The sequence below is a fragment of the Theropithecus gelada genome, chromosome 10 (assembly GCF_003255815.1).
Source record: "Theropithecus gelada isolate Dixy chromosome 10, Tgel_1.0, whole genome shotgun sequence".
Classification (NCBI taxonomy): domain Eukaryota; kingdom Metazoa; phylum Chordata; class Mammalia; order Primates; family Cercopithecidae; genus Theropithecus; species Theropithecus gelada.
The window spans coordinates 83222536-83249804 of record NC_037678.1 but is presented as its reverse complement, the minus strand read 5'-3'; the positions used below and the strand labels follow the sequence as shown (position 1 = coordinate 83249804).

At 39.4% G+C, this 27269-nt stretch overlaps 1 protein-coding gene across 4 annotated transcripts in view; it reads right to left on the bottom strand.

Annotated features, from left to right (window-relative positions):
- BTBD3 (BTB domain containing 3) overlaps positions 1-26926 on the bottom strand; it is a 36421-nt gene extending 9495 nt beyond the window's left edge. For 2 of the 4 annotated variants that reach the window (XM_025399078.1, XM_025399081.1), the window contains exon 1: positions 26695-26926. The gene's annotated coding sequence lies outside the window, so the exon portion shown is untranslated. Of the gene's footprint in view, positions 1-990; positions 997-2233; positions 2266-26694 lie in introns of those variants that run through there. The other 2 variants (XM_025399079.1, XM_025399076.1) reach the window with 2 other exon arrangements.
- Positions 26927-27269: the final 343 nt, after the last annotated feature.

The following is a 27269-nucleotide window of genomic DNA, read 5'->3' as shown; positions in this document are numbered from 1 at the left end:
AACTGTTAAGGCTACATTTAGTCTTGTCTTAATTTTAAAGAATATAATCCACAACTTCTAACACAGAACCAATAACAAGGCTATTCAAAATGATAAATGTTCGGATTCCACCTAATTAAAATGCAAACAGGTTCTCTCTGCTTTGAATACGAATATAAGCTACTATTTGATTTTTATGGGTGTGAATCCTCCAACAATTTCTACCATTGGTGAGTAAAAAAACCAAAAAAACACCTGCTATAGGTTCTACATATGCTTATTTATTGTAAAGAGGGACTAATGGAAATATTTAATCTCACCCCTATCTATTTGGATCACTCTCATTTGTTCAAAGCAGCCATTTGCTACCCCCCAGGCAAATGCACCCTTCATGACCACAGCCCTCCTTGTTGTAACATTTGTCTGAATGACTGCCTGACACAGTGAGGGCTCAGCAAACAAGAGTTATGATTGTTATTGTTATAATTAATAATCTGCTAAAGTCAATTACCAGAAATCAGTCTTTAAATCCCTAGAACACTAAATTGAACCAAGAAATATCCTCTTTATTGTTGTTATTATTCTTAACACCATTTGCAAAGCCTCTGTAAGAGAACCACGGCCTTTAGCAGATGGATCCTGAAGCACTGCTTATTATGTTTATCATATTCTCAATACCAGAACACACACATACATACAGACACCTCCAAATCATCTTCACACGCACCTTAACACACAATGTTAGAGAGGGATCTAGAAACCAGCTTAAAAAGCACATAGAGAAAGTTACGAACAAGTAAGCTCCTCTTGACCTAATTATTCAGAATAGGGTTAATACTAAAGGATTTCTCTCCTGCTCAAGTGCTACTGAACTTCCTGACCGCTTCCTCACAGGAAAGCCCCCATGCCAGGTAGGCCTTTCTGACTGGGATTAATCTCATAAATATTTCTAACAAATCTAGTATCTGGCTTTTCAGGTCAGAAGTAATCAATTAGAATGGAAAGGGAAACCAGCTGCTTTGAGGCAGACATACTATTAATTGGTAGCTGGATGCAGACAAGAGAGAAAAAACACAAAACACAGATACAAGAACTTAGAAGGGTTTGTGATCTTTACTTATTTTGCATATAGCTCAATATCCATCACCAAGAAGTCTCCAAAACACATGGCTCTTACACCACTAAGTTAAAGAAAAAACAGTAAAGTGCACGTAACTTTATGAGAAAGAGAATTATGCAATATTATAGAACAAGTTTTCTAAAATTAAAGATTTCAGTTATTTAGAAAAGTAAGTTTTGTAGAAAATTCTGACAATACTAGTTAAATGAAGTAGTGCTAAATGTGAATCATCTACAACAGTGCTACAAAGAGGGGCATTATTACTCCAATGTATGTAAGGACTGATGAGCATGGCTGTTTAAAATCAAGAGAGAAAAATTATCTGACAGCTACTTTTTCTTACCACGGTAAATAAGGCAGGTAATACAGTTTCTTGCTACTGAAAATGCAGTTGAAGGATCAGCAGCAGCATCTACAGGGAGCCTGTTAGTAACCCAGAATCTCAGCCAGACTCTGGATCAGAATCTGCATTTCATATGGTATTCAAGGTTGAAAAAAACCTCACATAGATACCTGCCGACTACTAGATGTCTTCCCAATGATCCAGTACCAACATCTGGTGCCATATGTTGCATTCAACTATTAAGTGAATTGACAATAATTCAAAATAATTTAATTTGGTTTGGACATTAAAACCTTAACAACCCCTCACATCTTGTTCTAAAATTCTTCTGATTAGGCCCCAAATGTCAAATTCCAGGATTGAGGTGTGCAGACAGCCAACTGAGAGGGACCAAGATATTTTCTGGAAAGGAAGCACAGGCCCCAATTATTTTAAAAGATAATGACAGTGATGATTTCAGGCGGAAAAATAAGGAATTAAAAAATGTCAACTATGAAGCAGACAAATCACTTAGTATTTTAAAATGGTCTACTTCACAATTCTATTTCAACAAATTAGCAATGTAGCATGGTAAAATCAGCAATCAATCTAGTTCAGTCCTGGCTGGGCCACTTAAAATACAGAAAGGGGAGTATTTGAACAAATCATTTAGCCTTTAAGGACCTCAGTTTTCCTCAGCTATAAGATGGAAGAGATTCACCCAGAATGAATGTTTTTCGAACTTTACACTCAATCCACAGTCAGAAATGCATTTTATCTTCTGACTTAGTACTAAACATAAACACACATACAGGCACACAAATGGAAAGAGGTGGTTCAAAAAGCAAAACCTACTCTTAGCGTGTTATGATATACAATCTGATATTTCCTATTTTCTTCTTTCTTCTTTTCTTTTTAATGTTGGTCATAATCCATTCAACTGATCTCATGACCACAGTTTAATAAACGCTGGTCTAGGTTATTTGTAAGGGCATTTAAGGTTTAACACACTAGGTTCTTTTCTATCAAGAATTTGGACTAGGGACCACCAGATGATGACAAGTTCATGAAACTCTTCAAACTTCATGTGAAATTGGCAGTATGTGTGCATTTATTTTTCTAGAAAGAGAAGTGACGGCTTTCATCAGCCCTGAGTAATTGCAACCCAGAATACAATAAAATGTTAGGGTTAAAATGTTATAAAACTTTAAGACTTATTTGAATATACAAAATTTTGGTATCACTTTATTCTTTCATTTCTATTGTCTACTACATTAAATACAAATTATGGCTTCTTTTCCTCCTTGATTTAATATAAATAGTTAAAACTCCATCGGTTGAGTCTGTAACCCAGAAACATCACCCACTGGGTTGACGGGTAAAAAAGGATAGCAGCCTGATGCCTACTGCCACATTTTACTCCTAAAATTTCTTTCCAGTTGGCATTTTATCACTTGTTTCTAGACCTCCTGAATTTTAGAGCTGTCTGCCCTAATGAGGTAAATATAGGCCAAGAAGCCCATCAAATTTGTATGAAAGTATTCCCAAAATAAAACATACTGACCAAGCCATGTATTAGGTGTTGGGCATACAGTGGTGAGCAAGATTAGAAACCAAACTTAAAAGGTTAGCTAATAATAGTGGGTTTCAGTTGATTTTATAATTGCCAGAAAGCTGAATCACTATTAACTTATTTCCATTCAATTCTCAATCACAACAAAATTATCAAGAGAATTTAAGCTCACTTAGATCATCCTTTTCACCACTGGAAGGTTTGTCAGCAATCCTACCTTTATTTAATACAATCTTACATATTCAGTTTGCAGACTTGAATGAGGTTTGAAACAAAGGGATTCCAGAAATCATTTAATGCAACTCTTTTCTCACAGGTATGGCAACTGGGTGTCAGAAGTTTAAGGGGTTTGTGAAAATTCCACAGTAAAGAAGTGGGGCAACACCTGGATTACAAGGCGGATCTCCTGGCTTGTCATGTCGTTTGCTTCATTCACTCTAATATTCACCCATAGTAATTACCTCACATACTTACAGAATGCTTGATTGTTATATTTCAAAACTACTTTAAAATAAAAACCTTTCTTTTAAAGTTTACAAAGATGAACACCATGAACATATGTAGTCTGCACCCCTGTAGGGGCACACTACAGGTAAGAATGCGGAAAGGATACTTGTGGAATGAGATGGAAGGAAGGAACCGCAGTGAGGATGCTGCTCGAAAACAGAAGAGGCTCTCCAGGTAAAATAAAGTTAGAAACCAGCTATTCACGGTTAACACCAACTTCTATGTCAACAACTAATAATGCTGGCAACTCTTGTTTAACTTGCTCTAACTCTGGACTCCTTGTCTGGACTTGTACATGGTTTACTACAAGGCACCTAAAAAGTAATAGCAGTGAGGTTAACAGAGGTTTAAACAAGGTAAGGTAGACTGAAGAAATACCTACCACTTCCAAAAGTGAGTAACATAACCTCACAGAAGAGAGTAGTTTAACCTGGTAAGTTATGAGGGAATAGTGTTTTGTTTTTGCTTGTTTGTCCCTTCAATACTGAGCAAAAATTATGCTTTTGATTTGGGAGGTAAAAAGATAAGCAACAAAATGTTGGCAGTCCCCAAAGTCAGCAGCAGCTGCTGGAAAACAGACTATATATGCTTTCTAAATTTGGAAACAAATATGGAGTCAAGTGCTGGCAGCATAGCATAGTGAAAAAAGCAAGAGCCAATAACAAGTGACCTTAAGGTTAGTATCTGTGAGCCTCATTTTCCTCATCTGTCAAATGGGGTAATTAGACCCAGCTTCTCCCTCAGGTTTATTGTGAAGGCAAGATTATATGTTTTGTGAAAGCACTTTAGTCAAAAACACTTTACAAAGGTAAGCTCTCACCATTAGCAGCAATTGTACCCAAAGGAGGAAACGTTTGTGATGCAATCATCTAAAACAAAAAAACTCAAAGATTAATCTAGCTCCTCATCCTTGTACTCATTCAGACACTACAGCTACTGACATTTCATCCTATCTGCAGGTTTCCTCTAGCCCCACCTGTGGGCCAACCAGGTCCCATTTTGCTGTGAATCTGATTTTGCAGAGAAGGTTCAATAATAATCAAGATCTGTGCTGTGCACTGTGATCGGGTCCACACCCAATGTCCAAATCCCACAGTATTATTTCCAAACCTGCACTTGAACCCACACTTCAGGCTGGGTGCCCACTGTGGATTTCAAACCTCCATGAGGCCACCTGTTGGCTGATGCACTGCTGTACCCACCTCCTGAGACAGCCTCCTGCAAGTAGTCCATCTAGCCACCCAGCCATATCTCACTAGCAATTCAATTTGGCCTCTCTCGACAATGACCCAGTTTGAATTCCAGCACTAAGGGTGATAACTAAGGCCAAGTATTTGGTCAAGGCATACTTCAGTGCTGTCCACAAGGATAAGGTTCATGGTCAGTTTCATTAAGTCACCTTTTCACCACATAGAGCTCCAGTTAACCTTGAATTGTACTTTAGATTTGGGGTGGGCAGGGGGTGGGGGGGAATGCCCAAAGGTAGAATGTGGTAATTCTTAGAAGGCAGGGAACGATGATTCTTTTTAAAATTCCATATGGCACTTACCATGACATTTGACGATTCTAGCTCTTACATACACACTATGCCTCAGTGTGCACCTCGTTTGGAATACTAAACAACTCATCTAAATCCCAAATTATTCTCTTCCATACATTTAGTGATCTTGAAAAGGGGTATATAAAGTTTACCAGGAGATACTCTGAAGATGGCTATTTAAAGGAATATTATACTTTCTTTTGTAAAGTTGAAGGTACTTCAATAAAAAGGCAATCAATTGCTAAATTTTACATACTCTGCAACAAGCTTGTCCAACCCACAGCCCCGCAAGAGGCCTAGAATGGCTTTGAATGCGCCCCAAACAAATTCGTAACCTTTCTTAAAACATTATGAGAATTTTTTTTTCTGCGATTTTTTTAGTTCATGGGCTATCATCAGTGTTACCATATTTTATGTGTGGCTCAAGACAATTCTTGCAGCGTGGCCCAGGGAAGCCAAAAGATTAGACAGCTCTGCTCTAGATGATCTCATGGTGCCTTTCCTCAGGCGTAAGTATTGACTACACGATCGCCTATCTTTTCCAATTATAGGTTTCTAGGATTTAAAAAATCTGTACAATATTTGGCAGAAATAGCGATTTGCTTAATTTTCTTTACATTTTAATATGATTATGACCAATAGCCAACTAAAACTCTATATGTATATATGTGCCGTATTTTATGGATTGTACATTCCTTGCGCCTCTCCTACCCTTGCCACTTTAACATCTCTAAAACTGGCTTGTGTTTTTTAATTGATGTCATCTAATGAGTATAACTATTAGGCTTTTTTTTTCCTTTCTTAGTGGTACATAAAGTAATGGCATGTCTTACACCTGATGGCACCCTCCAGTCAGTGAAATACGGTAAAATCTGTACAATTCAACAGAAAGAAAGAAATCTTTTTTTTAGATTGCTTAATTATTTCTTTAACCAGGCAAGATGATGGCTCAGAATTCTGGCTGAACTACATTAGAATAATTGAGCTTTCATCAAGTAGTTATTTGATAAAGTATATAATCACAATTCTCAATTGAGACTGCTACTATGACAACCATTGATATGGTAGAATATCTAGATGGAAATCTCAAAATGAGAATTTGCATTGCCAGGACGGGTAAGAGTTCCAGCATTAATATAATGCATTTCTAATATTTTCTCATGCCACACAATTGTACGTAAAACTGTACATAAAATGTACATAAAACTGATCAGTATAAGCCTGTAACTCTCTGGGTAATACTTGCTAAAGATATTTTACCAATCAATTCAAAATTTATTAACTTAAAACTACTTTATACATAGGTTAAATCTAGAGCTAAATGACTCCTTAGAAGACATTGCTTACTTTCAAACAAATAGAATCCATATTAACATGTTAGCTTAAGAGAGAGAAACATTATCATAATAAAATGATCCCTATATATATATGACTCTCTACTAGGTACTTGAAAATAGTCTACCCAAAGAAAAGTAAAATCAAGGCTCAGCAGGTCCCTTTCAAAAAGGCTTGAATGGGGCTGTTCCAATAGAAGACTTCAATCCTACTGGGAATGCTGGAATGGAACAACCTCACCCAACCATTGCTGTGGCTTTCTCCAGGTCATTTGTTGGCTTTAAAAAACAGAAGAAGAAAATAATATGTTTTGGTCAAAGAAAAAGAAAAGTGTTTCCAAAGATATGTTATACTTTGGCTAGTAATAGCTTTTTTTTTCTCTGATATTCGAAAGATAGTCACCAAGAACATCTCCTCAATCAGATCATCAAAGTCCAAAGCTTCTCTCATTTGGTTACCGGAGTATCTTGTTCTATTTGGGAAAAACACCTTTTCCAAGGAACACATGGCATGGGAAGAAAGAATCCAGACAACCAGATACTCTACGTCAGTCCTGATTATTAGTGTGGTTCTAAGTGTAAGTTCTATACCTTTAGTCACTCAGTGCTTATGAAGTCTCCTGTCCTTACAATTTACTGCCTCCTAACCATCAACACCAAAACACCTGAATGATATCAATTATCTTAGATTTTAAATTGTGCTCACTGTAAAATGAACAGGACAGGTTGGGAAAGGCAAGGCCAGAAAAAACTTTTTTTTTTTTTTTTTGGCAAAACCACATAGAAAAGACCAGTCACAATTTCACATTTTGACAATCACTATACACATATCCACAAGGTCTCAATTAATTCTATTTAATGAAATGCCTTCCTTTGTTTTACAATATATATGATCAGAATGAAATCTAGTTATTTTGGGCAAACAATACAAGATCTAACACTAAGAGGTCTGCTATGCTGAGTGAAATCTGAGAAATCTTGCTGTGGGAAAACATAAACATCCATGAAGTTACAACGCAGCTTCACACTCAATTTCTAACATACCTTCTCTCGAGTAGCTATCACCAAATAAAAATGAAAAAAAGGCACATACATTTCTAAAATAAGTAACAATAATATTCCCTAACAAAAAATTCAAGTAGAATTAGAAGGCCATTACACAGCGTTATTATAGAAACCAGTTTCTGGCAAAAACTCAAAGTAAAAGCTCTTCTAGAACCAAATTAAAAGATATGTTTTATGCTACTTTTTTTTTTTTTGAGGAGGGTTTCACTCTCGTTTCCCAGGCTGGAGTACAATGGCACAATCTCGGCTCACTGGAACCTCCGCCTCCCGGGTTCAAGCAATTCTCCTGCCTCAACTTCCCAAATAGCTGAGATTACAGGCATGTGCCACCATGCCTGGCTAAGTTTCTATTTTTAGTAGAGATGGGGTTTCACCATGTTGGTCAGGCTGGTTTCGAAACTCCTGACCTCGTGTGATCTACCTGCCTAGGCCTCCCAAAGTGCTGGAATTACAGGCGTGAGCCACCACGCCTGGCCGTTTTATGCTTTTAATTAGCTTAAAAGTATACAATCCCCATCAACTGTTGTGAAGCACACAATAGAAAGGCACAGTGTACTTTAAATGTTAGTATAATTTTAAATATAACAACACCAAGTAACATTCACAGACTACCACCATTTGCTGCAGGAAATAATAATCTGACACTGATAAAGTACTTCTTTGTTGCTTCAACCTCTCATGCTATTATAATCAGAATAAAAATTGCAGTTCTATACCTAGCTTGATCACATGTATTAGAACTAAGAAAACAGAGTATGTCAAAATAATTCAATTCTCTAATAATATTCTCTAAAATACAAATAATTATTTTTTTAATTAAGAGCTACTATATAAGTAGGTCAGTACTTGAACTGCCCAGAGATTTAGAGTAAAATAAACTAACTGCTCATGAAATAATGCTAAAATAAGCCTCCCTTAAAGTGGGGACTATTCATGAAAACGTGTTCTTAAATTTGAGTTTCTTCAATCTCTGCACCACATAACAGTAGGGAGGACAGCATTTATAATACATATGAACTTTAACCATAATAAACAGATTAAAAACATTAAAGCCAAAATACATCTTCAAAGAGTGGCAACTCAACTGTCAGTACCTTAATTTTTAAAAAAAATAATACATAGACAAGCAACCACTCCACCACAGTTAACAGAGATATGAACTCATACTAGATCCATGGTGATGATGACTAGAACCAGACCAAGGAAGGACAATCTCTGAAAATAGTGATCACAATTTACATCTGAGTCAGGTCTCTCTGCATAAGGATTTTACTTGTCATCTGTGGAAATGCCATGATTTCTACTAAGAGTTCCGTAGTAGAGGTCTGCGTAGTTCCAGGTCTACTAAGAGACCTGGGTGATGTCAGTATTTGATTGAAGTAACACCCTCTTGTAAAATTTAAAATATAGCATCATAAATGAGACAAAAAGAGGCATGTGGTCAAATCTTAACTGTACTCTGTAACGCTCTTCCCTAAGGGGCTAGCATCTAAACTGAGGAAGGTCTCTTCTTACATGCCACAGGAGTGAAAGCAAGCATCTGCCCCAGAGGAAGGGAAGAAATTCCACCTCAACTTTACCAGTGAGAGGAAGCATGGTTTGCAATTCATTTTAGAGCTCCAGGGCCTGGCTCAATTCACAATTAGATCTTTTGACTCATCCTCTTCATTCACCCACCCTGCAAACCAGACTATTCCCACACTACAAATGGTCCACTGCTTCCTGCCATCCTCACTGCGCTTTCTTCTGTACGACCCTACTTATCAAAAGCCTACCCACCCATTCTTCAAGATGCAGTCCAAAAGATACCTCAGCAAGGAAAGTTTCCTGATGCTTCCAGACTCATCATGCCCAACTGCAGTACTTTCTCACATTCTATCTTGCCTTATGTTGCCTGATTAAAGTGTGCTTACTCTGAGGACTGCATCTCCATATTTGCAACAGTGCCATGCTCACACACCTGGCTTTCAATGTTTATACAAAAGGAGGTTAAAGCCCAATCCTTCCAAGTCCAATGAGAACTCTAGATCGCACTTGTGGAGTGCAACTGGTCCTAGATCAAAACGGTCTGAAACTAAGGTGTACGGTGTTTCTAGTTGACTGAAATGCAAGCTTAGACTAGGTAGAGTGGCAAAGAACCTGAATACCTATTAAATGTGTCCTAGGGCTCTCCTGAACATGTCTACGCACAAATGCAGTATTATAATACTACATTAATCTCACAGCTAATCCAACAGTAAACACCAAAGCTCAACTTAAAGCAAGTCCCTACATGCTTAGAGTAAGGCTTTACAACATTAAAAGTCTAAAATTTAATGTAATATAGATATTCACAGGGAAGTGTGGGTTAACCAGGAACAAGAACTATTAACAGGACAAAGCTGCCTTTATCAACCAGCCTCAATTCATGGCCTGGCATATTTATTTATAGTGCTAGTAAAGCATTTTAATGATTTAATGAACTGGAAAGGATGATAAATTCTCAGCAATTCACGTGAAAAGAGAAAAGCAGTCATATGAATAATCAAAAAAAAAAAAAAAAAGGATAATTAAAAAGACTTTCTAATGTGGTCCTGAAATGTGTTTCATCTGTACTTAACATTGAATCGATGAATTTCCACTACATTAGACATACCCAATCTTCAAACAAAGTAATAAAATGGGCTCGTGTGTACAGGACAGTAGGAAAATGCATGCCTCCCCTGCAAATAAACCACAATTCTAAGATGGGCAATGTCTCATTTCAGATTACTGCAGAGCAAAAGCACAAGCAGAAAAGTATACTGCTTACATGTGTTAGTCTCTGTGTCTCACTTCACCAAGAGGAATCGGACAAGTAATCAGGTGCTTGACTTTTTTACAAAAAAATAAAGAATTCTCAACTTCCATCTATACATTCCCTTACAACACTGAAGTAACAGGCCAGGTGTGGTGGCTCACGCCTGTAATCCTTGCACTTTGGGAGGCCGAGCCAGGAGGATCACCTGAGGTCAGGCATTCGAGACCAGCCTGGACAACGTGGTGAAACCCCATCTGTACTACAAATACAAGAATTAGCCAGGCATGGTGGCACGTGCCTGTAATCCCAGCTACTTGGGAGGCTGAGACAGGAGAATAGCTTGAGCCTGGGAGGCAGAGGTTGCAGTGAGCACAGACCACGCCATTGCACTCCATCCTGTGCTACAGAACGAGACTCCGTCTCAAAAAAAAAAGGAGTAAAAATAAATGGAAATTATGCTATCAGTAGTGGAATAACTTATTTTTGGCCAAAGCTGGAAAGTCTCTTGCTGGGCCAGTGTGTTTATGGAACCTTTACCACCAGCAATGATTTTAAAAACCATTAAGAGTGTTGAAAATGTAAACAAACTCTTTTAAACTCATGTTGGCCTAAATAAATAAATAAATAAATCTGCTTGAATTTTTCAATAACGAATTCACTGGCTATAAAAGTATATTTCTTAGAACGCAGGGTGAGGAAAATTCATTCCATGTGTGCCTGTCGTTTGATGTGTATATGAATTAAAAGTATGAAGCCTTTTAAGCAGTTCTGACTTGCACTGGTCAAGAAAATATCTAAGCAGAACAAGTGACCAAATCCCTCTGCAACCTCCCAGCAACATCTGCTAGTGGTGATGCAGAACAAAGACTGCCATAGGGATCATTTGCTCCTAACAGAAAAGGCAAGAGCTTCTCCAGGAACTACAAAACATAGAAATTGCCCCATAGTTGGCTCTGTAACTTTTCTTACTATTGATGCTGTTGGTTTCTAAGCCATCTGAAGGTCCCCCAGTGACTCTTGAGCAAAAATGAACAGTGCCAAAGGAGCAGTAAAGTCCTCCTCACCCACACCTGAATGATGGGGGATTTAGGCATAGTGGTAACATGGCCTGGGTAAAGGCAAAATAGCTACTGTGCATTCCCCTTTGCAATAATCAACGTATTGTTTCATGGGGAATCTCTGGGAGATGCAACAGTAAAAATTATTGATTTTATTAAACTTCAGCTGTTGAGTACACACTTTTTAAATATTCTACATCATGAAATTGGGAAGTGTGCACAAAGCATTTCTGGGGAAATTGAAATAGAATGGTTTCCTTGAGAAAAAACATGTGTACAACTATTTGTGTTACAAGTCAAACCAGCAGCTTTCTTCTTGAAATACCATTGTTACTTGACAGAAGAAGCAAAGTATGCTTATTCAGACTAAGGTATTTGGCAGACATTTTCTCAAAAATGAATGAAGTGAGCCTGTCACTGCAAGGAAAACTGACAGTATTTATCGCTGATAATAAAATTCAAGGCTTCAAGCAAAAATTAGAATTTGGAAACCTTGATTACACCACCACGAGCCTGACAGCTTCCCGATACTCAAAAGACTGTTCTGATAAGAGTAGTGATATTAAATGAACATGATTTTTGATACTGTATAATGAAATGTGTCAACACTTGAAAGATTTGCATAACTCAGTGAACCAACCTTTTCTAATAAGAATGCAATTACAATATAAAATCATGCATTGGTAAAAGATCCAAAGTACAAGACTGACCAATGGATTTAAAGTACAACAAGTGTACAAAACATTCACTGATATGGTTTTAGATTCTACATGGCAATTTAAGAAACTACTATTTATGAAGCTTTGGTGAGGTATCAAATATCCACAATCATCTGAAAATGCTATTAAAATATTCTTTTCCAGCTATACATCTGTATGAGGCCAGATTTTCTTCATATGCTTCAATGAAAACATTTATTTTTAAATAAACACTTAATTTTTTTCTTTAATTTCGACTAAATATTAATAGATATGACCCCTATAAACAAGTTTTCTGGGCTTTCGAAAATAATTAAGAGTGTAAAAGGATCCCAAGACCAAAAAGTATGAGAACTGCTGATGCCCAGCTTCATAAGAAGTCTAGTTTTATCGTAAGCATAATAGTAAGCCTCTAGAGGCTTTTGATATGGTTTGAATTTGTATTCCCACCCACATTTCATGTTGAATTGTAATCCCCAGTGTTGGGGGAGGGACCTGGAGGGAGGTGACTGGATCATAGAGGTGGATTTCCCGCTTGATAGGGAGTTCTCATGAAATTCAGTTGTTTAAAAGTGTGTAGCACTTGCCCCTTTGCTTGTTCTCTCTGGCCACCACATGAAGATGTGCTTGCTTCCCCTTTACCTTCTGCCATGATTGTAAGTTTCCTGAGGCCTCTCCAGCCATGCTTCCTGTAGAACCTGCAGAACCGTGAGCCAATTAAACCTCTTTTCTTTATAAATTAAACAGTCTCAGGTAGCTGCTTTACAGCAGTGTTAGAACGGACTCATAGAGCTATTAACAAAAAAAAAAAATTCTTAATGAACTATATACAAGATCAGGGCCAAGTTTTTACACATACCTGCTTTTTCCCTTTTATTCTCCTAGAAAACAGTAACTAATTCTCAGAGCACAATTCTCAACCATTCACTCCAAAATATATTTTTGCACATTACAGACAGAATGAAGGATACAAGAACCAATCTCTGCCACAAAAATTAAGAGCGGTGGCTCACGCTTGTAATCCCAGCATTTTGGGAGGCCAAGGCAGGCAGATCACCCGAGGTCAGGAGTTCAAGACCAGCCTGGCCAATATGACGAAACACTGTCTCTACTAAAAATACAGAAAATTAGCTGGGCGTGGTGGCTGGCGCCTGTAATCCCAGCTACTCAGGATGCTGAAGCAGGAGAATCACTTGAACCCAGGAGGTGGAGGCTACAGTAAGCCGAGATCGTGCCATTGCACTCCAGCCTGGGCAATAAGAGCGAAACTCTGTCTCGGAGGAAAAAAAAAAAATTAAAAGCAGTCAAAGAGCTACTGTTCCATCTGTTCAATGGCACTGGTTGGCATCTCGTTAATACCCCAACCTCAGAAAACTCACAGAATACAGGGTGCAAGATCGTATTAATTGACATCCTCTTTGAGGACATTAAGAAAAAAATTGTAAATGAGCTTTGAGGTAGACAAGTACACCTACAAACTTCACATAAACCAGCAAGAAAACAAACATCTTTCTCCGAAAATTTGCTTTCTCCTACATCGTATTTCCTTAGGAGAATCGGGGGTAGCGATCTTTGGTGTTCTCCTAAAGCAAGTATGGCTGCCAATGTTTAAGATAATTTGTTAACTTTTTTCTTTCATTTAAAGAGAGACATATCAGGCAGAAACTGCCTCTTCCTACAGGGCCATTTTAATATTATATCTACAGTGTATGGCATTTGACACTATACAATATCAAAATATTCCTACATACTAAGTAGAAGAAAATGATTTGTTGCAAATAAAGTTTAGGTTAGGACTTTGTAAAAGTCCAAAAGAAATACTTAATCTACCAGCAATAACATTTCATTTAAAAATACAGGGAACCCTTGAATGCTATGGGTTTAAACTGCTCTGGTCCACTTATATTTAGATTTTTTTCAATAACTATATTGGAAAATTAGTTGGGAGATTTGTGTAACAATTCAAAAAAAAAACCGATGAACTGCACAGCCTAGATATATCAAAACTTTTTTTTTAAGTTTTGTATTTTGTTAATGGATAAAACATGTAGCTATTAATCTGTTTTATCATTTACTACCACAAAACATACACACAGCTATCAGAGTTATCAAAATTTATGCACACACATACTGACGGTATATAGTGCCATTCCCAGTCCAGAGAAATGTAAACAAATGTAAAAAGGCAGCATTAAATCACAAAGGCATAAAATTAACTGTAGTACATACTATTCTACTGTAATAATTTCACAGCCATCTCCTGTTACTCCTGTGGTGAACTCAAGTGTCGCCAGTATCTGCCTAAAATGCCGTATGACGCTAATCATCTCAGCATGAGCACTTTCACTCCCCAATATATTGTTTATGGCAGTAAAATGTGATCTCTGGTGGTTCTTGCGTATTTCTCATCATGTTTAGTGCAATACAGTAAACCACGAATAACACCACGAGACCCATACAAAGTGCCACTAGTGATGCTGGAAGTGCTTCCAAGAAGCATAGAAAATACATTACAAGAAAAAAGTTGAATTGCTTGATATGTATGGTAGATTGAGGTCTGTAGCTGTGGTCACTCACCATTTCAGAGAGATGACTCATCTTGTAAACAGATGATGTAAACTCACAATATTGATGAATACAGTACAGTTCTATAAATGTATTTTCACTTCCTTATGATTTTCATAACATTTTCCCTAGTTTATTGTAAGAATGTAGTATATAATATATATGACATATAAAATATGTGTTGACTGTTTATGTTCTCAATAAAACTTCTGGTCAACAGTAAGCTATTAGCAGTTAAGCATTTGTGAGTCAAAAGTTACACATGGATTTTCAACTGTGCGGGTGGGAGGTGGTGGTCGGGGGGGCATCAGTGCCTCTTTATGCTCAAGTTGTTCAAGTCTTTTACTAGAGCTAGTCTCCAAACACTTTCCCATCTTAACTCTTAAAAAAATTTTAAGAGGTTGTACATTTTAGTAGGATTCTGATCCTCACAACTACTTTACACTCAATAACTATATAATACTATAGAAACACCGTAAAATCAAAATAAATATAGGTTGTCCTTATCTTGAGCATCTCATTTTCCTATAAGCCAACCCAAACACCATTATATATTGACATCCCTAACCCACACCCACCTAGTCAAATCCGTCACTGCCTGGTGACGATTTTGAGTATTTGCTAGGAGATATTCGCTAGCTAAGAGTTCAGAACTCATTCTGACATTTTGGGGAGATCACTGATAAGAGAAAATAGCTAACAAAGTAATAAATTTCAAGTACGCGGCCGGGCGCGGTGGCTCACGCTTGTAAACCCAGCACTTTGGGAGGCCGAGGTGGGCGGATCATGAGGTTAGGACATCGAGACCATCCTGGCTAACACAGTGAAATCCGTCTCTACTAAAAACACAAAAAATTAGCCGGGCGTAGTGGCGGAAGCCTGTAGTCCCAGCTACTTGGGAGGCTGAGGCAGGAGAATGGCGTTAAGTAAACTCGGGAGGCGGAGCTTGCAGTGAGCTGAGATCCTACCACTGCACTCCAGCTGGGGGACAGAGCAAGACTCTGACTCAAAAAAAAAAAAAAAAAAAAAAAATTCAAGTACGCGTGAGCTGATCCCCACTGATCCCACAGAAATACTTGTTGAATGGTATTAAATTAACTACACAATCTACTAATTTAAATAAAGAAATTATACAGCATTTATTAAATAGGTGCTGAAATCATCTTGGGGAGGGGTGAGGAAGTTCGCCATGAGAGACTGACTGCGGCTGCACAGGGATCAAAAGTGACTGCACAAGTGACTGCACATGTGCATGCTCCCTCCACTGCCGACCACTTTCAGTAACAGCCCACCCTCCAATAGATGAGCTCCAGCTTCAAGCACTTATTCATCCTGTCTCCCAAGGCCACAAAAGACGGTGAAAAAACCACAGGAAGAGCCAGAGCACTCTGGAATGCACCTCCACCAACACTGGTGTCTAAGTGGTGGAGCGGGGAGGGGCTATGCAAGAGAATGCTACCAACAGCTCCCTGTAGCCTGAACCTGCATTCTGAACAGAAGGAGGGACTTCTGGGTAGCTTCTCACCATTTTTTTCCATTGAAAATAAGATTTATTTTGGGAAAAGTCACCTGATATAACCTCAATTAAGAATTTTACCAATTTCCGGGTTTTCTAGGAATACAGATCATTCTCCAACAACACATTAAATGTAGATGGACTTTGGCCTAGTGCGGTGGCTCAAGCCTGTAATCCCAGCACTTTGCGAGGCTGTGGCAGGCGGATCACCAGGTCAGGAGACTGAGACCATCTTGGCTAACATGGTGAAACCCCGTCTCTACTAAAAATACAAAAACAAAATTAGCTGGGCATGGTGGCAGGCGCCTGTAGTCCCAGCTACTCGGGAGGCTGACGCAGGAGAATGGTGTGAACCCGGGAGGCGGACCTTGCAGTAAGCCGAGTTGGCGCCACCGCACTCCAGCATGGGTGACAGAGTGACACTCCGTCTCAAAAAAATAAATAAAAATAAATAAAAAGTAGATGGACTTTATTATATTTGACTTTTTGCTACATTCTCCATGAACAAAGGTCTGAAAATAGGTGACAGTCTACATTAGAAGTCCTTCTCTATCCACAGAGACCTAAAGTACAAAATAATAGCAGAGGGCCAAAATCAGTCCCTTACTATAGAGTAGGTATGTTTGCTGGTGATGGGTAGGCAAGACCGCTGCTTTCAAAAAAACTAGGTAAGTAGAAGAAATTAGCTGGCATTAAAAGGCAAAAACTCTCACAAAGGCAACAAATACTTACAAGAGTCTCCAAAGCAGGTGTAGAACTTTAAGCAAGATGTGTTTTCTAACTGGGCTGTCCATTAATGGCCTACACTGAGGGCAATGTGATTTATCATCAGAAAGATACATAGCTCAATGCTTTCCATTCAGCTTTGGCCAGCAGTACTGAATACTTAGGGTTCAGTATAAAATGAATTTGTGACAGTACTATTTTCAAAAGAATGAGTCTTCACGACAACAAAAAGTAGATCTAGTCAGAGTTACAAAGGCAAGGCAAATTCATCAGGTAGGATAGATGCATTAAAAGCAATGGAACTTGTGAAATTTTATTTCTAATGTGCATGGTAATCACTGCTAAAATGTTTACACCTAATTAAATATGGGGAATGTTCTTACTTATCTAGCATCATAGAAAAATTAAGGAGAGATCAAATATACACAAGGAGCTAGGTATATCTTGAATTATTTTGACAGTAGAGTTGAAGAAAATTTTCACATTTTTGTGTATAGGTAACAGCTATTGGGCTTATCCATTTCTAAAGACAACATACATCATGGTTTTTGTTCATTGTGTATTCTTCAGTTGCATAAACAATCTCTAAAATAATCATCTTCTTTTCTTGCAAATCACACCACTTGCTTGCACAGTAAAAATCTACAAATATTTCTTGCTCTATTAAGAAAGAGAAGGAAAGGGAGTCTGGTTTTGAGATATTCCTGGATTTGAAGGACACAAAAGGAGCCTAGAAACACAGTAAGCAAAACTTGAAAATGACTGCTTGGTAAGTGCAGCAAACCACCACAGCACACATTTACCTATGTAACAAACCTTCATGTCCTGCACATGTATCCTGGAAGTTAAAATAAAATATAATTAGAAAAAAAAGAAAAGAAAAGAATGCAAATACTTCAAGGGTCTGACACACAGGAGCCATGGAAAATAACGAGAAGTGTCCAAGAGATCAAACACACTGCTCATCCACTTCTCAGATTTGTGTGAGGACTACAGGGGGCATAATAATTATTTAATATAATTCATATGAAAAATATAAAAATCAAGTATTTTAAAAATAATAAAATGACTGATATAAGGATTGCTGTAGGGATGACTACAACATTCTCTTGTCTGGAAAACTGAAGGTAAAGGACTAAGATCCTTCGATTTTGTGGATTTAGTAAAAGGTTAAATTATATGCATCTAGGTGGCTCTGAGGATTTCAAAATCACCTTAGAAGTGATTTCAGCAAGAACCTCATAGGTAAAAAGGCTAGAAGGGGTCATGAAAGATGTCCCAAACAGCAAGAAGGCATTAAAAAGGGGAGAGCAAATGGTTACTGCCCACACTAAGGGACAAAATACTGCAGACTGGTTAAAAAACAAAATATAGTAACAGTATATCACTGATATTTACCAGGGAACCAGGTATGTTTTGAAAACCTCCCAGGTGATGCCATGCCTACTCTTGATTAAAAACTGAAATATAAACACAGAAGATTCTAGAATACAATTCACATAATTCAGATGTGAATCGGGGCACTTGGTTAGGCTTTTTTGTCAGTTAAGTGACCTGGACCTATCCATTAGTACAGTTTAGTACTTCACAGAGAGCAACCTATTTAATTCTCATAAACACTCTCTGTATTATTATCTCCATTATGAATTATAAATGTTCTTGAACTTCTCCCTTGCTGGTGGGATAAGTCAACGTTAGATCTACAAATGCTAAAACACTATGCATATGTTGCTTTATGGGAAATTCACTGAAAAAAAATGGAGAAGATAGACTATATTCTTTTTTTTTTTTGAGACGGAGTCTCGCTCTGTCACCCAGGCTGGAGTGCAGTGGCCGGATCTCAGCTCACTGCAAGCTCCGCCTCCCGGGTTCACGCCATTCTCCTGCCTCAGCCTCCCGAGTAGCTGGGACTACAGGCGCCCGCCGCCGCGCCCGCCGCCACGCCCGGCTAAGTTTTTTTTTGTATTTTTAGTAGAGATGGGGTTTCACCGTGTTAGCCAGGATGGTCTCGATCTCCTGACCTCGTGATCCGCCCGTCTCGGCCTCCCAAAGTGCTGGGATTACAGGCTTGAGCCACCGCGCCCGGCCTATATTCATTTATTCAAAAAATATTTACTGAGCATCTTCTATGTGCTAGGCACTTGGGACACATTAATAAACATACTCACCCTCAAGGAAGTTATAGTCTAGCAGAGGTAGGAAAGAGAGGCAATTCACAAAATAAATAAGTAAATAAATACATAGTAACTTAGAAGGTAATAGATGCGATAGAAAAATAAAATGCAGAGCACTGCAAGAGACATACGGGATGCAGATTGCAATTATAACTAGAGTAATCGCACAGACAAAATGCTATTTTAGTGAAGACCTGAAAGAGATGAGGGAGTTGACCATGAATATATCTGGGAGCTGGGGGGTAGGATAAAATATTATAGGCAGAGGAAAAAATCCAGTGCAAAGACCTAAAATGAAAATGTACCTGCCACGTTCAAGGATTAGTAAGGAAGTAAGGACAGCTGGAATGGAAAGCGCTGAGTGGGAGACAAGTGGGAGAAGAGGTCAGTTAGTGAGAATCAGATCATGTAGCGCGTTATTTTTAATTTTTATTTCCTTATTTGTTTTGAGACAGAGTCTCACTCTGTCCCCCAGGCTGGAGTGCAATGGCACGATCTCGGCTCACTGCAACCTCCACGTCCCAGGTTCGAGAGATTCTCCTGCCTCAGCCTCCCGAGTAGCTGGAATTACAGGTGTATGCCATCACGTCCGGCTAATTTTTGTATTTTTAGTAGACATGGGGTTTCACCATGTTGGCTGGGCTAGTCTTGAACTCCTGACCTCAAGCAATCTGCCCACTCCGACCTACCAAAGTGCTGGGATTACAGGCGTGAACCACCATGCCCGGCCCAGATCATGTAAGGTTTTATGAATCATTATAAGAAAACTGGACTTTATCCTGAGTGACATGGAAGCCACTGGAGGGTTTTAAGCATAATGTGACTTGTGTTTTTAAAAGATCACTCTAATGTTAAGCTGATAGAAAATTAAAGAGAAGCCAGGGAAGGAAAAGGAGACCAGTGATCTGTTAGGAGGCCACAGCAATAATCCAGGAAAGAAATGCTGGGGACTTGGATAAAGACGCTGATAGTACGGATGGGAAAAGTAGTTAAACTGATTCTGGAGACATTTTGAAGACAGAACAGGATTTGCTGACAACCTGGAAATAGAGTTGGAGAGAAAGAGAAGAGTCAGGAGGATTCCACGTTTTGTTTTGTTTTGTTTTTGCTTAAATAACCTGAAAAAAATGGAGCTAACACCCATTAGGTTGGTGCAAAAGTAATTTGCCATTAACGGCAAAAAAACACAATTACTTTTGCACCAACCTAATAAAATGGGGCAGGCTACAGGTGGAGTAGGTTTGCAGAGAAAGATCAGAAATTTTGTTCTGGCCATATTTAGGTTGAAGTACCTTTCACATATTCATGTTAAGAAGTCAAAAAAGTAGTTGGAGGTGTCTGAGGTGGAAATATTCATTTAGGAGTTTTAAGTAGCTGCACAGTATTTTATTAAAGCCCTGTGACTATTTGTGCCAACAAGCTGGCAAGAACTGGGCCTTGGCACATTCTAAATTCATAGGCAGGTAAAAAGACAAAACCAGCACAAATTTAAAAACAACTGAAAAGAAACCAGAAGGACAGCAGTATAGAAGGAAAGGCAACACAGTGTGGTGTCCTCAAGAAACAAATGAAGAGAGAATATTAAAACAGAAGGAATAACAAATTACATCAAATACTGCCAACAGGTAAAGATGTGACTTGAGTGTCAGATATAACTTGGAATATTTGCTTGTGAAAATTCCCTAGTGACTATCTCCTATACCACCACAACCAAGACAATATGCTCATGCATTGAATATGTTATACTTCATTCTTCCCAGGCATTCAACTTGTTTTTCTAAAGAACCATCCATAAGAAAAATTTTGATCCAATTTAATATTTGGGACTCAAATCAGTAGACTTTTTAGAAATACCAGTTGATAAACTGCAGATGCTAATGATCACTTGCTAATATTCAATTCCCATGTCTTAAAAACATAAAATTACCTCTAGGCAACTTGGAAATGAAAGGACAGATTTTCTTTGTCCTGATGAAGAACTATGATAAACCAAAAAGCCAATATTCTACTATTCTTTCTCCTACTAAAATAAAGAACAACAACAAGTTTGTATATTACCACCATTACTATTCCATAATGTTCCAGAAACTTGTTATAACGTTACAGAAAGCTAAATCTAATGCAAACTGCCACCGAACCAAAATAAAAGTTTTAACTATTAAAAGTAGATAAAAGTGTCATTATCTGCTACTGATTATATAACTTGGGAACATACAAAAATAAACTGCAAAGCTTTTAGCATAAGTGCCAGCTATAAAATAAATACACCAAAATCAACCACCATCTTAGTCTACCAACAGCCAATCTGAAAAGCCCATCACAAAGTAACAAAAACAGATACCTAAGAACTCTAACAGGAAACATTAGGACTCAGATGAAGAAAACAACTCTGCTGAGAGATAAAAGGTCTGAATAATCTTTCATGACCCTTAAAAGAAATACTGATTACAGATGGCAGTCCTTGCCAACCAAACAAAATGCAACATGATCCGGTATTTTTTTAGTTCTAAGGATTCATCTTCCAAGCCTTCCAGATTAAGATGGCAAATGTAACACACATATCCAATTACACCCTTCCCCTAAACTCCACTTAAGTGACAGTAAGGGATCTTTCTAGAAGACATAGAGACCCAAGGACTTAAAGAACTGAAATAGAAACTAGAAATCATGAAAGTAGAAAGTAGATGGACAAGTGGCAACTGTCTCAGCCAACTTGAGAGAAGGAATGCTATACTAACAGTGAGAAAAGCCGGGAAGAACTCACTCCAGTCTACTCAAAAGACTGAGGGTAAAAGGGCGACAGGTTAAAATAAGATTAGTAAAAGCTGTATGAGAAGCTCTAAAATTCCAAGATGCCTTCCCCACCTCCTCACTGTAGACCACTGGCAGACAACCCCAGAACCCAGCAAGACTAGAGATTTGTTCTTGGAAGAGTAGGTAAATAGGTAAGTCTGCATGGTGAACCTTTTCCAAAGTGACTACACAGAGAATGGTGAAACCCCAGCCAGACTCCTCCATGAACAGTGGAACCTACACTCTTTCCTCAGTGCAAAACTTTACTGGAAGACCACTCTCTGATCAGCCCAATAAGACCCTACAAACGGCCCCAGTGAAAAACTCAGGAGAAACAGTGAACAGTCCAAATTGGCTGTCACTGGGGAGGGAGAGTAAGGGATGGGGAAGAAGAGGCAGATGAAAGACCATTTACTTTACAATAAGCCTCTTAGACTTTTAAAGCCGTGCATGTATTAAATACAATAATCCTTATCTGAAAGGACAGGTGCATATAATTGTAATGTTAAAAGGACAGTGTGACTTGCTCTGCCAGATATTTCTAAGTATTCTAAATCTATGATTAAAAAGATGTGGCATTAAGACTAGAGATCAACACACAAATGAGCAGACCTAAAACCGAAACAGACCCCAGTTAGTCAAGATCTTAAAAAACAATAAAGACCACAAAGCAAAGAAGAAAGGAGGAACTAATTAACAAACAGTGCTGGTATAACTCACTAACTAGGGAAAAGCAGGAGGAGGCAGTGGTATGGCAGTGCTTCATATCCACATACAATTATAGAATTAAATGTAAAAAGATCTACTATATTTCCAAAATGTTGCTTCATTTATCTCACCTTTCAGATAAAGATTATTAAATTTAATTAGTTTTAAAGTCTAAAAGCCCTATTGTAAAATGAGTGGTCTTCCTCATCGCCTTAGTCTTCCTCCCCAGTGGCAGCCACTTTTGACTGCTTATTGCTTCTCCTGAATTTTTCACTGGGGCCGTTTGCAGGGTCTTTCTGGGCTTTCCAAGCATGAACAAATACAAGGAAAAAAATCATAAATGACAAAGTAGAGACCTGTTTATATAGAAATAAAAGTATTTTATTGTTTGAAAAATGCCAAAAAGTGAATTAAATAATGGCCTTTGAAGAAAAAAAAAAAACACTAAAAATACGATAAAGGTGCAATCTTTTTTATATAAAGCAGGTATGTCATTTTTTAAAAATCACCACTTAAAAGTAAAGTAGGCAAAATACCAGAAGAGAGAGCTCCCAAAAGAAAAACAAAAGAAAAAAAAAAAAAGATTATCAATTTCAATAGTTACCAAAAAAAATTAAAATATCATATTTTTATAGAAAAATCAGGAAAGATGATGAACACTGGAGTGTTGACACACTACAGGTAGACCATATACTCTGTAAGGGAATGTTACAGCATAAGCAATTTGGCAACAAGCCACAAGAGTCATAACAGAGTTCACCTCTGCCCCAGGATTTCTACTGCTATAAATGTAACCTGAGTAAGTCTGAAATACTTAAACTTTCAGACAAGGGCATTTTTCTCAGCTCCACCTGTGTGTCCACTCTTACTTACTGAGCCTACATCCTTTGGTCAACCCTGCTGGCCTTCCTCTACTTAGTTCATTCCATCTCACCAAAACTCTATGGTGCAGGTACCATGACCCTTATTCCAAGGAAATGCGATTAAAGAGGTAATTAAGGTTACTTAGGAAGTGGCCATGGTAGGACTTGCAACCAGAGGGTTTAATACTGTATTCTCAGCCACTACAAATAAAAATAATATGTAAAACAACAGAAAACTAGTTCAATAAACTTGCATGTACTCATCATTAAAACCTTATTTTCAAAGAGTTTATGCAAAAAGGAAACATCTCTAATATTTACTTCATACTAAATAAGAGAGGAATATTTAAAACTACAGATAAAATTAAAAGCCAATTTTGTTTAAAAGTCTGTCTGTGCAGACAAACAAAAAGGGTAAAATGGAAGCACATCATCTAATTACCAGTTGTTTGTTTCTGGATGGTGTGATGGTGATTTTTACTTTATTTTTTTCAGTGATTCCCAAAATGTCTCCCAACAAGAAATACTTTTTTATTTAATTTTTTAAAGGAAACAAAGCAACAACAGAAATTCTCAACTGTATTTGCTTAATTTGAATAAACAAAGGACATGTCGATAAATGTATATTAATGCACACCTTCAAGGAATTTGAGACTGGACAACTATGTTGAAAGAGATACTAAATTGAAAAGGCTTAAACGTAATTTTTAAATGTGTGATGAAAGAAGGGAAGATTAGGTGAGAGATCACTATTTTAGCAGCCCAGCATCACTGCTGGAACTACAAGGTCCATCACACGAGAGGGGTTTCCACCATTATTCCTTTCTCATAGTAAACGGGAAAAATTCACCTTACAGAATTTGCTTGATAGCCCAGTTAATAGAAATTTAAACAGCACATAAAATAGATTTTAGTAAGAGAAAACCATTTCAACTCCCAACACAAACTCAAAAATCATTGGAATCCTAAAGGCATTTTGGAATTAACTAAATTCTGGTAACTTACAGAGCAAAGTTTAAAAGATTTTTTAAAAAAACAATTAAAAACAAATGTGTAAATGACCCATTTCTGTACTATTTTATTCAGAAGAGTTTTAACAGTTCCTTGCAAGGCAAAAGAGAATTAGATGTCTATAGAAGACCTATTTTGAGCGTTAAAAAAAAATGAACATTTTTTCAAATTGATCTTTGGATGCATGTGTTTCAGCAGGTAAGTAGGAGAATGTGTAGCCTAATTGTGCCTTTCCTTTGTTAAAGTATAATATTACAAGCAGTTTTAATATTTTGTAAAGAATGTTGGCAGAGTACTTTCTAGGAACAAAACAATTTAAAAGCTAATAATAACATTTTTGCCACAGATTATCAGGCAGAGTACTTTCTAGGAACAAAACACTTTAAAAGCTAGTAATAGCATTTTTGCCACAGATTATCAAAAGTTTTGCGCACAGATGTGGAGTTATATTTCACTTTTTTAATTTTTAAATATAAGGTGTAACTTAGGACTTTAGAGAAATAGTGCATACAATTCTTAGGCATATGCACCTCCAAGAAAACGTGCTAAAAAAAAAAAAAGAAGAAAAGAAAACATTGTTTCCACTTCATTTTGGAAGTCCGTTAAACAAGTTATCAATGCAAGGATTGGAAAAGAATGAAAAATCAAGAAAGAACATAGCTGCTAGTAGTTATCATCCCATAAAACGGCATTAATAACTAATCTGTAAGTATCTTAGAAAGAAAATCTTGGAACTGTATAAGCTCACCCTTACCTGCGCTGAGGCCAAGAAATGAAAAAGGGTGATTCAAAAATCTTCTGAAAAGGAAGAGTCCTATTCAGAAACCCAAGGGTAAGAGGACCCGCCCACTTCCCCTGGAGGACTCGTTGCTATGGGAACCCGCAGTAACCCTGTAAAGCCAGTAACCTACGGGGGAAGAAGATCCTCCCCGAGGTTAAAGTTAAAACAGGGGATCTGGCGGAGGGTTGAGTGGAGGACTGAGGTAGGATTAAAAGAAGGGGAAAGCCTTTGGCTGGGCATGGGGTCAGTGAAAGCGGGCTTAGTAACCCCAACAGAAATTCAAAACAGCACTTAGAACAATTGTTTTGAGTGCTAGAGTCACATTATAGTTCATAAAGTTTAAACCATTAGAGACACTTCCCGCCCTCCCTGGTGGGAAACAAACCCCCCTTTGTGAGTTCCTGTCTAGGAAAATGAATTTGAGTTTCATCTCACCAATTACAAACCGCATGCTACTTACTATGTGAAACTAAACTCTTGACTTTCTTACATTAAACCAGTATTTCCAAACTCGGCTGCGCGATCACCTGGGGATCTTTAAAAAACACACTGTGTTAATTGGTATGGTGTGCGATTAGGCATGAAGAGTTTTAAAACTCTCCAGCGACTCCTCTGTGCAGCCAAGTTTGGGGAAGCCGTATTACAGGATTTGGCGAGGTGGCGGGGAATGTTTAAAAAAGAAAAAGCACCGTGATCTCCCTTGGTCTTTTGAGGCCTAATAATAGAATTAGCTCGCTTTCAGCAGGCACACACAGGACAATGGGCTGCTTGATAAATAGGGATCCCCAGCAGGCCGGAACAATACTTTCTTTGAAAACGCCAGGAGGTAGAAGCCTTCTCTTCCCAAGAGAGCAAACATCCTTCTTCCCGAACACCAAACTTATACGTCTATTTTAAGAGCAAACGGGCCACGAATGCCACTCAGAACTCGGAGGACGAGTTCCAGCCTCAGGAGGAAGCCGCCCCCGCCATCGCCCGCCGCCACTCGCTGGGTTGCCGCGGCGCCTGAGGCCGCGCAAACCCGGAGCGTCGGTCCCCGGAGTCCCCCCCGGACCCTGCTCACCGCGCCCCGCCGGCAGCGCCTCAGGAAAGTTACTTAGGGGAAGTTTGCTCCGCTTCCCACCGCGCGCCTCCCCGGGAGAGGGGCGCGGCCCCCGCCACCTGCAAGGCGCCAAGGCTTCCCGACCGCGCCCCCTGCTTGGACCTCCGCCACCTCCGGGGTCGCGCACCCCGCGGGCGTCCGCATTGCCAGGAGGGCTCGTGCGCCCCTCCCGGGATCCCTCGGCTGAGGCGGCCCTGCCCCTCCGCCCCGGGCACCAGGACCACCGCACGGGCCCGACGCACCCCACTGGGAACCCCTCGGGAAGCCAACCCGCGCGCCGAGCGACTCTGGAGCCCGGGGGGCGGATATGGGATCCACCGGACCCCTGGGTCCGAGGCCAACCTGCGCCCCCCTGCCCAGCTTCTCCTCGCTTCGCTTGGCCCCTCCGGCCGGCCGCCGGGCGCGCGCCCCTGCCCGGGCGGTCCCGCGCTGCGCACGCGCGGAGGCGCCGGCCCGCTCGCCCGCGGCGCCCTCACTCACCGCCCGCGCTCCTCCTCGCCTCGGGCGACGCAGCCGTCCGCCGCCTTGCCCTGTGCCCGCTCCTCAGGCCCCGGCCGGGGCACTCGGAGATCTAGCGCCCAGCGGGCTTGGCGGGCACCCGCACGCAGGGCACGCTCTGCGGGAGCGAGCGCGCGTGCCCGAGCACCGGGAGGGAGCGGGGCAACATGGGCGGTGCTCCCGGAGGCGGCCCTGGATACGGGGCATGCGCAATGTCTGCCCTTTTCTAAAGTAGGAGTGAGGGGTGGGCGGGAACCCTGGCCTGGAGGAGGCGGGGTGGGTGGAGGAGAGCCAGCACTCCCCCATCTCTGAGAGGCGACTTCGTCCTTGTGCCACAAACTGCATTTTTTCTCTCTGGGGCATTCATCAATGAATATATTAAGCATTTATTGAACACTTGCATTGGCAGAGCGGATGTGCGGGATACAGCGCATCCTCCGGTAATAGGGGGCCGAATACATTTGGCTTTGGGGCTCCTTTTCAGGCGCTGATGCCAGCCCTCTCTCTAACAGAGAAGGAGGGTGCATAAATAGAGGTCTCGTAATACCTAACGACTA